General features: G+C 31.4%; 1 long non-coding RNA gene across 1 annotated transcript; it reads right to left on the bottom strand.

The window, feature by feature from the left end:
• Positions 1–7,470: 7,470 nt before the first annotated feature.
• Positions 7,471–8,742, bottom strand: LOC136273957 (uncharacterized). Its single transcript, XR_010712197.1, has 3 exons — positions 8,674–8,742; positions 8,025–8,491; positions 7,471–7,894 (listed from the first exon to the last, which is right to left on the bottom strand). It is a non-coding gene; the product is annotated as an uncharacterized lncRNA (long non-coding RNA).
• Between the last annotated feature and the right edge of the window lie 3,613 nt (positions 8,743–12,355).

Here is a 12,355-nt window from a genome sequence, read left to right as displayed (position 1 = left end):
ATAGTAGTATATATTTGGTTAACTGAAAATTGTAAAAGTACCGTTGTAAACATTTATCAGTGTAAACAAGTATGATATTGATAAACTTAGTATGAAATCACCTTCAGTTATCAAAAAATATGACACAGTATGATGAATAACCAATCATAGGAATGATATTTTGACAACATTGTATGGGTTTTGGTCATTGTAATGTTTGAGTCATAACCATGACTGCAACAATCATCATCATTAGATTATCATAAAATAAAAGAATTGCCTGCTTTAATGTCTTTACCGGTATTATAAGAGAAGTTAAGATCAAAACATGGAACATGTAATCACTTCAAAGCTTCTGTAAACAAAGAATGCTAAGATCAAAACATTTAACATGTAAACACTCCAAATCTTCGGTCAACAAAATAAACTTGCTAAACTACAAAAAACCTTGTAAATATGTATTTGCGTATCAGACATTTTAACAAAATTGGTTGAATGGTTAATTAATATTCAATCACTTTGGGACTACAACTTTCCTATATAATGGAAAAATATCTACATGTGAGGATTGAACATGAACATGCAGGTTTATAAGCAAATCGTTTATCTTTGAGGGTGAAAATATATATTGCGGAAAGCTGCAAACATAGGCATTTTTAAGTATAGTGCACGTAGAATTTTTAAATAACTGAGACATTTTTAAGCACTAATACTGATTGAATGCTATTTTGGCAAAAACAAAATGATTGAATTTTGTCAGTAAATAAAAAATACAGTTCCATAAATTTAAGCAATGTTTTCCATTAAAAATATTGCTGCACCAATGTTATAAAAGTTAAAAATTATATGATAAAAATATTGATTATATATAATTTTGACCGTGTTATTAAGAATGGTACTGATTCATAAAATCTGCATTGTAATATCTGAGGTCATATAAATGGTAAACAACAAGGATGAAGATTATGACAATATCGTATCTTAGCACAATTGCATAGTTTATATTATTTTCTTGGCACAATTTTCAGAAAATCGAGGTAGGAATACCTACTGGTAATGCTTTATAAATGTAAGCAGTGACAACACAAGCATCATTATAAAAAGTTGTGAAACTGAGTTGTAACAATAATATAAACTGTTGGTTGATGAGCATCTTCAAAACATAGAGCACCAAATGAGACAAAGAAAAAGTAGATGTCAATAAAAAAAAAAACCTATTTTGTGTGACTTTAATGTTAATATGGCAAAGGTTTTTTAATGTGAAGATGCCTATTGCACGATCATTCACTGGTCTTACTTTTCATTTTCATTCTGTCAAATGGCTTTTATAAAATGCTAAGTTTCAGGAATTGTTTGTACCATACACCTATTCCAATTACTTTCAATGTAACTACATATGCAAAATCCCATGAAAAATTATATATACATATCAAGTAAAACTGATCAATAAAAATGCGGCTCCCTCAATATGTTAATATAATGGCAAAAATATTTACCAGGTTGGGGTGGAGATTTGTTGTTGTTACAATGATAGCAATATAAACAATGTCACACTTACAATAATTAAACAAACCTGAATAGTAAATCACATGAACACTGTAACTTAATAGAGGCCATGCATCTAATTCAAGTACATTTTTATTTTTCATCTTACTATTCATGCAATGTTCATTTTACCAGAAAATGGGAATGCATTTCAAAATATTGAATTCAATATGACCTGTTTGAGTTCCTAATCCTAGTTTAAGTAAAATTTCTACATTTTAATTATATCTCACACATGCAAATTAGAATGAAAGATTTTTAAGTTTACCAAGTATTTTAACTTTACATACTAGGCAGACAAATATTAGTAACATATTGAAGCAATTCTGTTTCGATGAGAGAATTTCCCTTACAAAAATTGAATAGCGATGTTTTTGTTGTCCTTTGATGTCGTTTATACAGTTAAAGTTTGATTACATTTGTTAAGGAGGTGCTGCTCAATTTTGCAATTGTCTATTTGTGGTAGTGCAGACTCCACCATTTCTAATGGAGCAGTTACTATGTTGCCATTTTCCAGAAGGAATGTAACTTCTTGTCCCTCAATGCACACTGATATTGCGTTATGCGTCAATATTTCTGGAGGACATTCTGACTTCTGCAAAGGAAATGTCTAATTCAATAATAATTTATATTACATGTGAACTTCACCATTTTGTTTTCATTGCATATGGAATATTAGTTTAATTACAGTACATGTATAACATGTTTTTTTTCCATTTTTAATCAATGAATGCAAGCAACATTTTCCGTTAAGTTAGACTTTTTAATAAACTGTTTACTTTTCAAATTATTCTAAAATCAATGTTAGAATAAAATAAAATAAATGTATTTGATTTGATTTTACAGACAACGAAATAGATGGGTTCAGTCTTTTATACCTAACGGAAGAGGATATATTAAGGATGCTTCCAAGGAAGGTTGGTCCTGCGCGGAAGATTTTACAGTACATTAAAAAGGAGCAGCAAAAATCCAATGAACCTGAGGCGTCAAGGGACCACATTCAGGAAGACACTACGTCCAAAAAAAGGAATACAAAGGAATTGTTGTAGATGAAGTCACAAAGGATCGTGACCAAAACACTACAAACCAATGCTCTGAATATAGAGGAATAATAGTCGAAGAGGTGGAAACTCAAACCCCTGGAAAAAAAACCAACACATGACGCCAGTATTCAAGGCCAGGTAAAACTAACTTAGTTTGATAAGTTTATTTTTTTTTAAATCTCATAGTTATTTAACATAATAAAGTTTTAAAAAGAAATGTATTTAATGTTGACCTTACTTCAGGATTATACTGATGTATCTTCCTTCATCCCTACTTACTCTCCACTGATCAAGGAACTTTTAAGTAAAGAAGAGATCTTTAAAGAATGGGACAAATTTGACCAAGAAACTGCATATTTTATCTTGTCTAGACCTGCTCTGTTTGAAAGTAGGGGAATGTACGCAGAACTATCCTTGCATTGGACATAAAGCTTTTGGTGATCCATGGGTAATTCATATTTATTTATGTGATGCATAAAAATTTTTCCACATATTTTTAAAATACTTTACTTTTACACAGGGATACTTCAACAAAAAGCTTTCACAAAAAATCCGAAACATCTGCTGGAAATGGAATGCTCGAGGAAAAAGTAACACCTCTGCTAAAACAAGAGACCCATGGGCCACATTGCTCACATGAGCAACATGAGAAGGTCACGTTTGTGACATACGGATTCATATATGAAATATTTGTAGAAGAATATATTCTGTAAAAATGATTTTCAGAAATGTGCAGGGTTCTGAAGTGTAAACAACCAGAATCAACAGTACGTCAAAATGTTTGGAAATAAGCACATGTAATACTCTATATAATAACTACTGTAGAAACATATATTTTCGTTGGGTCAAAATTTCGTTGTTTTTAAACCAAATAAGATTTCGTTGGCATTTAATTTCGTCATATCGTAATCTCTTTGCATTCATAAATACTTGGGTTAAAAATTCGTCATGGATTTAATTTCGTTTAATTATATGGCCAACGAAAATAACGAAATTAAATCCACAACGAATATTTCTGCTTCTACAGTATATGGATTTTGAAATAATTTAAAAAAAATTATAAATAAAAATTTAGGTTTCTTACTTAGTTTTTCCCTATGCCCAAAGATCATGACTTTGACAAAGTTAACCTTCCCTGAGGTTGTTTCACTCAAGTTTTTACAGGTTGTCTGATCATTCGGGTTTTGAGTAAAGAGTATTTTTAAAGATTTTTTCTCTCTCTCTCTCTCTCTCTCTCTCTCTCTCTCTCTCTCTCTCTATATATATATATATATATATATATATTTATGTCTGTGAGAAATCGAATACCAATTGTTGTCCTATTCTACACGCAGGGATCATTATTTGAATGACTTTGAATTTACAGAACCAGAGAATGCTTCCACACAAGTGTTAGCTTACTTGACCAGGTAGTTTTTGAGGATAACATTTTAACGATTTTTTAGTATAACTCCTATGTATAAACTTGAACCCCTAATGTGGTGCCTTTTTTTCGTGGGGGATCATTATTTGAACATTCTGAAATTTTTACAACATGAGAAGGATGTTTACATACAGGTGAGTTACATCTTTTATGTGTAATTGATTGGTTTAGACAGAGACATAAATAGAAGAGATTGGCAACTGTTCGAAACCACGCGGTCCTTATTGTTAAGTATTCCCAGTTTTAAACAGTATATCTCTCTAATAAACAATTATATCGAAATTTAGGCAGCTAAGCCCTATTACCAAAAAAAAAAATAAAAATACTATATTTTCATGAGTTTTTGTCTTATAAAAATATTAAAGGAGGAGTTTTAGGTGGCAGTTGGCTACTTGTCATCCGAGATTTCGCCAACGATTTATAGTTGACCAATGTATTTTCTATTTATTAATCTTATTTTTCAATTTTTTGTTGCTAAAAAATGTCTAAAACTTTTTCACATTTTTCATAAAAACAATATACTTTTGGTTAAGATCATTATTTAAGTTTACTTATATGTAGTTCTCAAAGCAAGGTTGGTCCCGTAATATGTTTCAACAAAACACGCTAATGACAGAATTGCCAATCTCTGTTATGTATGTCTTTGGTTTAGAGGAGGAGATTTTTAATGAATTATTTGGTTAATTCTACTTGTTGAGGATATAATACCTTATTTATGAAAGAATGTATTTTATAAAGTATCCAAGTACTTGACAGTTTTGATAACTAAGCTATAGTATCTCATTTTAATAAATGTGAAAGGTTAGTTGTTGGAACCATTTTAATACTTGAAGTTAGAGAGTAGGAACATAATCTGAGTAATTAGGATTGTGAAACCTTGTTCCATAAACAGGGGATCGTTGCAAAGTTATATTCTCATATTCAATTTATGTATCTTGATATAATGTAAGCTACATTGAAAGTTTGTTTTTATTTAATTAAATATTGATATTGATAAAGATATAGAGCATATTTCTATATTTTTGCAGGTTGTGTTAAAGGGCAGTAACTCTTCTTGACACTAAAATTAGGATGCATTATAATCAGAGTTATCCCTCTTTACAAAAAGTTTGATGTCATGAATATGTATTTGAATATGATTGTATATTTTTATGCTGAAACTTATTATAAAAATTGATTATTTTTATGCTGATAACTTAATCTTTTAATCCATGTATCTGAATAAATGAAGAACCCTTAAGTAGATGTGTTTATCTTTGGGACAACCCACAATCACACCATGTCAATAAATTCCACAGGTGCTTGAGTTAAGGACAGGACCAACCCACCCCCCTTTCATCCCCCAGCCACAGGTATCTAGAGCCCCTGGACTTTACTTAATTTTTTAAAAGTATCTTTATATGACATATTTATAATATAATGTATACAATCATTGCACAAAATTAAAACAAACATTTGAAGTAAAAATCATATCCCCTTCTACCGTATATGTAAATACAATTGTATTTATATCAAGGGGATATGATTTTCTTCCATTAATATATGACACTTGAGGGTGGGGGTGAAGGAAATGGGGGGGGGGCGGTCCTCTCCTCAAGCACCTGTGATAAATTGTAATATTAAAATTTATTGCTGTCTCGAATAAGCAAATCATAATGTACGTTAGTTTTTCATAGGCGCTATATATATAGCTTAATGCTTTATCCTATTTACCTTTTTAAATTCTATAAACTGCAATGTGTCATTATATTTTACATATTAATGTAAATTTTATATGAAAACATTCAGGAAAAAGTTAAACGAAAATAAAGAGATGCGTAAAATCATGCACAGTCGAAGTGTACACGTCTTCGTTAATTCTCGGGATGAGAGGACAGGGCAATCCGAATAGTGACGGAAGAAGGCAAATTCAATTCTTAGATGTGTTTCTTAATGAATATAAATTAATGATGTTTGGAAAGTTTAACAGAAGTTTTTGATTGTGTAAGGTAAAACTTAAATAAAATAAAATTACATTCAATACTGAGTCTTAAAGCAAAGTACAAAACTACGGGCCCTGAACATTCGTGGTTCCTCGGATGATATCGGATTTTCTTTGTATATTTCCCGCCAAGCAATCAAGAATGGCCACGAAAATTAAACTTGAAGAAAAAGCGAGCATATGTGGATTTATTCAAAATGTATCACCAGTTAAAACAAGTCGGACTAACAGCAGATATTTCAACGCATGTGTACAAGTCCAACGGGATACATTCAGTAAGGTGGCTTGTTTTGATGTGGGGAAACATTCAACGTTGATGGAGGAAAGCAACGCAAGAACCCCCCTGAACCTCACGGAGGTCCAAATTGTTCCTAGCCGGGTTGATTCGTCCAAAACATAAGTGTTGATAAATTATAGGACGAAGGTAGAAGTATGCAGGGAATTGAATTTCTCGTATAAAAAATTAACAACGGATGAATCTGCAGGAGAAAAGAAAAAATCGATTTTGGATGTGCAGTCAACGCCCGAGTACAACAAGGTTTGGTTTTCTGTGTAAATTAGGAATGTGTGGTAATTGATTTATCAACAATTCAGCACAATGTGAAGCAATAACATGTATTATGCCTAATTGAATACAAGGTAATATACAGTTGTTTACTGGGGTCGGCTTTGGGCAACAGTTTGTAGTAACAAGTTTGCGAGCCGGTCGGACAGATCAACTGTTGTCCGAGACACAGTCAACAACTGTTTTGTTATACATCTATTAATTCAATACTTTTTTTTTTCGGAATATGACGCCACCGGTCAACTGTCTTTTTTAACAGTTACAATCTAGCAGTTTCAGTCCAACAGTCAAAATGTTGGACATCATTTCTTATAGAGTTACAGGTGTATATAGTAACTGTTTTACAGGGGTATAACAGCATATGTGGCAGCACTGTTTTATTTTTAAAATACAATTTTATTGAATCGCTCAACAATTTATTTGGATTCTTTTTGTAAATTTCTTAAGACATAGTTTAATATAACTTAATGAATTGGTCTTTATTTTTACTTAAAACAATATTTAGATTAATGTTGTTATTAATAAGGTTGCTGTACAGGTAAAGGTGTTGTCGACTGGACCAGTGTCAGCCCAAATAGTGCGAGAAATTCCCATCCAGAAGCATTAGCTTGTTGTTGGTGATTGTTCTGTATCGATGAAGTTAACGGTGTGGGATGACATGGCGTCAAAGATTAAGAGATGGCAAAGTTACAGAATTAAACAGTTGTCAACACGATTGTTCAATAATGTGAAGGCTTTAACCTCAACCAAGGCGACATCTAGTGAACTTATTGAAGAAGAGAAAATTACCCAAGTGTGTTTGGTAATGTATTTCACTTGTGAAATTTCTAAAGGAAACGTTTCGCTTCCCGACGATGACTCAAAATTTGTCAGATGTTCATCGTGCAAGATGAAAATGTCAAATAAGTCTCTTCAAAAATCAATCAATGATGCTATGGGTAAATATTTTGAATTTTTTTAAGTTGATCTATATTGTTCAGCAATGCAGTGGCAACTATAAATGTCAACTCCTTGCATAACAAATTTTGGTCCTGCATAGATGGGATGAAGTCAATACACTTCAAGTCATAAGGATTCTGGTTTGGTCTTTCAACACACACTGGGTTAATTCTGTCCACCACACATACCACTTGAAACAAATGGAGCGATATTGCCTTCTGCTGTGATGTTCTATATGAGGGCAAAATATTTCTATCCCAGTTGTCGCCTACTAACTGATATTTTTTCTTTTCTCCACGTTCCCAGCCTTCTCTGATTTTTTCAACACTCATGTACAGGCAGTCTTCCCATGATGCTAATTTGTTGGTTAAGGACTTGGATGTCATAGTAAGACCAGTTCGGGCCAATCTGTCTATATCCTTCACAAAAAAGTACATACATGTAGTTAAACATGAAAGTATTTGATTATTATGTTTTAATTTCATAAAAATTGTAAAATTGAAATGCTCATTCAAAAATATCTGTTTATCCTATTACAAAAATGCATACCCTCATTGTACATCCTCCATGCATAAGAACAAATCCACAAAGATACTGGGTCAATGACATCTGATTGTATCTGCTGTGTAGAGCCATTGATATAGTATGCATCAAGTTTAGAAATGGTTTTCCTTCTGGACTTAGAGGGACATCTGACAGCATTGATGAAACAATCCTCAATGTATTTGGTGCTCTTAGTGTGAGTTCTTGGTGAAATTTGTCCCAAGTGAAAGACAGAATATCATGATGAGCCCGAGCTTGTAAAACTGAGCTTGAATTCTTAAAACAGAGTTCTTTGCATTCATCGGCAACAACTGAAGCTGCTCCTGAAGATACCTCCTCAAATTATGTTTTCTTATAATATCAACAATTGATCTTTCAACATTTTTTCCCCATATAATAGCTTTACAGACTTTTTTGTGTGCCTCATTTGTAATTAACTGGGACTTCTTGGCACTATTGTAGTATATAGTAATCTAGGAAAAACAAAAATTCATGTGATGTATCAAAATATTAGCATCTCAATATACATTTATTTAATTATGATACCTAAATTAAAATAGTTTACCAAATTCCAATATGAAATTTTTCCACTAAAATGTTCACTTTTAAAACTTTACATGTAAGCTATTGTTTCAACCTAATTCTATAGACTTACCATAATGTTTGAACCCAAATATGTACATGTATGTGTACATGTATGAAACAGGTGTCTGAAACAACTGAAAATGAAAAATAAGTCTATGAAAACAATTAGTAATAATCAAACAATCAAAGTAATCAAGTCATTTATAAAGAGGACGATGAAAATGTATATTAAATAAACAAGATATCTGTGAGCCAATGCTCACTAGTGATACCCCCGCTCTGATGTGAATATGCAAAATAAGCAAAGTCGACATTTAACAGAAAGCTGGCATCCGATTGGTACAGAAAGAAACAGAGGAAACTTTGTTTGAAAATTTTGGCTAAAATAAACAAAGTACTCATTTAACAGGAAGATGACGTCCGATTGGTACAGAAATATATCCCACAATATGGCATGCCAAAACAAAAACTGTGTGAAAATTTCAAGCATCTCCGATAAACAGTTGCTGAGAAATCTTTGACGAAAATTTGTTTGAAAATTTTGGTTAAAAAATAAACAAAGTCATTATTTAACAGGATGTTGACGTCTGATAGATACAAAAATATATCCCACAATATGGCATGCCTAAACAAATAGTGTGTTAAAATTTCAAGCATCTGCGATAAATAGTTGCTGAGAATTCTTTGACGAAAATTTGTTTGAAAATTTTGGCTAAAAATAAACGAAGTCGTCATTTAACAGGAAGTTGACGTTTGATTGGTACAAAAATACATCCCACGATATAGCATGCCTATACAAATACTGTGTAAAAATTTCAAGCATCTGCGATAAACAGTTGCTGAGAAATCTTTGACGAAAATTTGTTTGAAAATGTTGGTTAAAAAATAAGCAAAGTCGTCATTTAACAGGAAGTTGACGTCCGATTGGTACAAAAATATATCCCACGATATGGCATGCCTTAACAAACACTGTGTAAAAATTTCAAGCATCTGCGATAAATAGTTGCTGAGATAAATGCGACAGAAATTTTTGTTACGGACGGACAGACAGACAGACAGACAGACAGACGGACGGACAGACAGACACACAAGGGTAAAACAGTATACCCCCTCTCCTTCGGAGCGGGGGTATAATAAACAAATGAGTTGGTCTGAGAAGGTGAAGAATTGAGTTAAAATGGTGTTAAAGATTGTAAAATCCAAAAATTCAGATGATTTCCGGAATCTTTTGAGGAATTTTCGTTGATTATTAATTAGCGAAGCTTGATTAAGAAAAAATAAAAACAAATTGGTAATCTCCAATTTCCAATGATGTTTAGAATATATTAAACAAAAGACAGTACTCTTCCGATTTATCGGTTTTAAAGCTAAAAAATTCGAGTCTATTATTTTAATATAGTAGTATATATTTGGTTAACTGAAAATTGTAAAAGTACCGTTGTAAACATTTATCAGTGTAAACAAGTATGATATTGATAAACTTAGTATGAAATCACCTTCAGTTATCAAAAAATATGACACAGTATGATGAATAACCAATCATAGGAATGATATTTTGACAACATTGTATGGGTTTTGGTCATTGTAATGTTTGAGTCATAACCATGACTGCAACAATCATCATCATTAGATTATCATAAAATAAAAGAATTGCCTGCTTTAATGTCTTTACCGGTATTATAAGAGAAGTTAAGATCAAAACATGGAACATGTAATCACTTCAAAGCTTCTGTAAACAAAGAATGCTAAGATCAAAACATTTAACATGTAAACACTCCAAATCTTCGGTCAACAAAATAAACTTGCTAAACTACAAAAAACCTTGTAAATATGTATTTGCGTATCAGACATTTTAACAAAATTGGTTGAATGGTTAATTAATATTCAATCACTTTGGGACTACAACTTTCCTATATAATGGAAAAATATCTACATGTGAGGATTGAACATGAACATGCAGGTTTATAAGCAAATCGTTTATCTTTGAGGGTGAAAATATATATTGCGGAAAGCTGCAAACATAGGCATTTTTAAGTATAGTGCACGTAGAATTTTTAAATAACTGAGACATTTTTAAGCACTAATACTGATTGAATGCTATTTTGGCAAAAACAAAATGATTGAATTTTGTCAGTAAATAAAAAATACAGTTCCATAAATTTAAGCAATGTTTTCCATTAAAAATATTGCTGCACCAATGTTATAAAAGTTAAAAATTATATGATAAAAATATTGATTATATATAATTTTGACCGTGTTATTAAGAATGGTACTGATTCATAAAATCTGCATTGTAATATCTGAGGTCATATAAATGGTAAACAACAAGGATGAAGATTATGACAATATCGTATCTTAGCACAATTGCATAGTTTATATTATTTTCTTGGCACAATTTTCAGAAAATCAAGGTAGGAATACCTACTGGTAATGCTTTATAAATGTAAGCAGTGACAACACAAGCATCATTATAAAAAGTTGTGAAACTGAGTTGTAACAATAATATAAACTGTTGGTTGATGAGCATCTTCAAAACATAGAGCACCAAATGAGACAAAGAAAAAGTAGATGTCAATAAAAAAAAACCTATTTTGTGTGACTTCAATGTTAAAATGGCAAAGGTTTTTTAATGTGAAGATGCCTATTGCACGATCATTCACTGGTCTTACTTTTCATTTTCATTCTGTCAAATGGCTTTTATAAAATACTAAGTTTCAGGAATTGTTTGTACCATACACCTATTCCAATTACTTTCAATGTAACTACATATGCAAAATCCCATGAAAAATTATATATACATATCAAGTAAAACTGATCAATAAAAATGCGGCTCCCTCAATATGTTAATATAATGGCAAAAATATTTACCAGGTTGGGGTGGAGATTTGTTGTTGTTACAATGATAGCAATATAAACAATGTCACACTTACAATAATTAAACAAACCTGAATAGTAAATCACATGAACACTGTAACTTAATAGAGGCCATGCATCTAATTCAAGTACATTTTTATTTTTCATCTTACTATTCATGCAATGTTCATTTTACCAGAAAATGGGAATGCATTTCAAAATATTGAATTCAATATGACCTGTTTGAGTTCCTAATCCTAGTTTAAGTAAAATTTCTACATTTTAATTATATCTCACACATGCAAATTAGAATGAAAGATTTTTAAGTTTACCAAGTATTTTAACTTTACATACTAGGCAGACAAATATTAGTAACATATTGAAGCAATTCTGTTTCGATGAGAGAATTTCCCTTACAAAAATTGAATAGCGATGTTTTTGTTGTCCTTTGATGTCGTTTATACAGTTAAAGTTTGATTACATTTGTTAAGGAGGTGCTGCTCAATTTTGCAATTGTCTATTTGTGGTAGTGCAGACTCCACCATTTCTAATGGAGCAGTTACTATGTTGCCATTTTCCAGAAGGAATGTAACTTCTTGTCCCTCAATGCACACTGATATTGCGTTATGCGTCAATATTTCTGGAGGACATTCTGACTTCTGCAAAGGAAATGTCTAATTCAATAATAATTTATATTACATGTGAACTTCACCATTTTGTTTTCATTGCATATGGAATATTAGTTTAATTACAGTACATGTATAACATGTTTTTTTTCCATTTTTAATCAATGAATGCAAGCAACATTTTCCGTTAAGTTAGACTTTTTAATAAACTGTTTACTTTTCAAATTATTCTAAAATCAATGTTAGAATAAAATAAAATAAATGTATTTGATT

The sequence above is a fragment of the Magallana gigas genome, chromosome 1 (genome assembly GCF_963853765.1).
Source record: "Magallana gigas chromosome 1, xbMagGiga1.1, whole genome shotgun sequence".
In the NCBI taxonomy this organism is placed as follows: Eukaryota; Metazoa; Mollusca; class Bivalvia; order Ostreida; family Ostreidae; genus Magallana; species Magallana gigas.
This window is presented reverse-complemented; position numbering and strand designations above follow the sequence as displayed.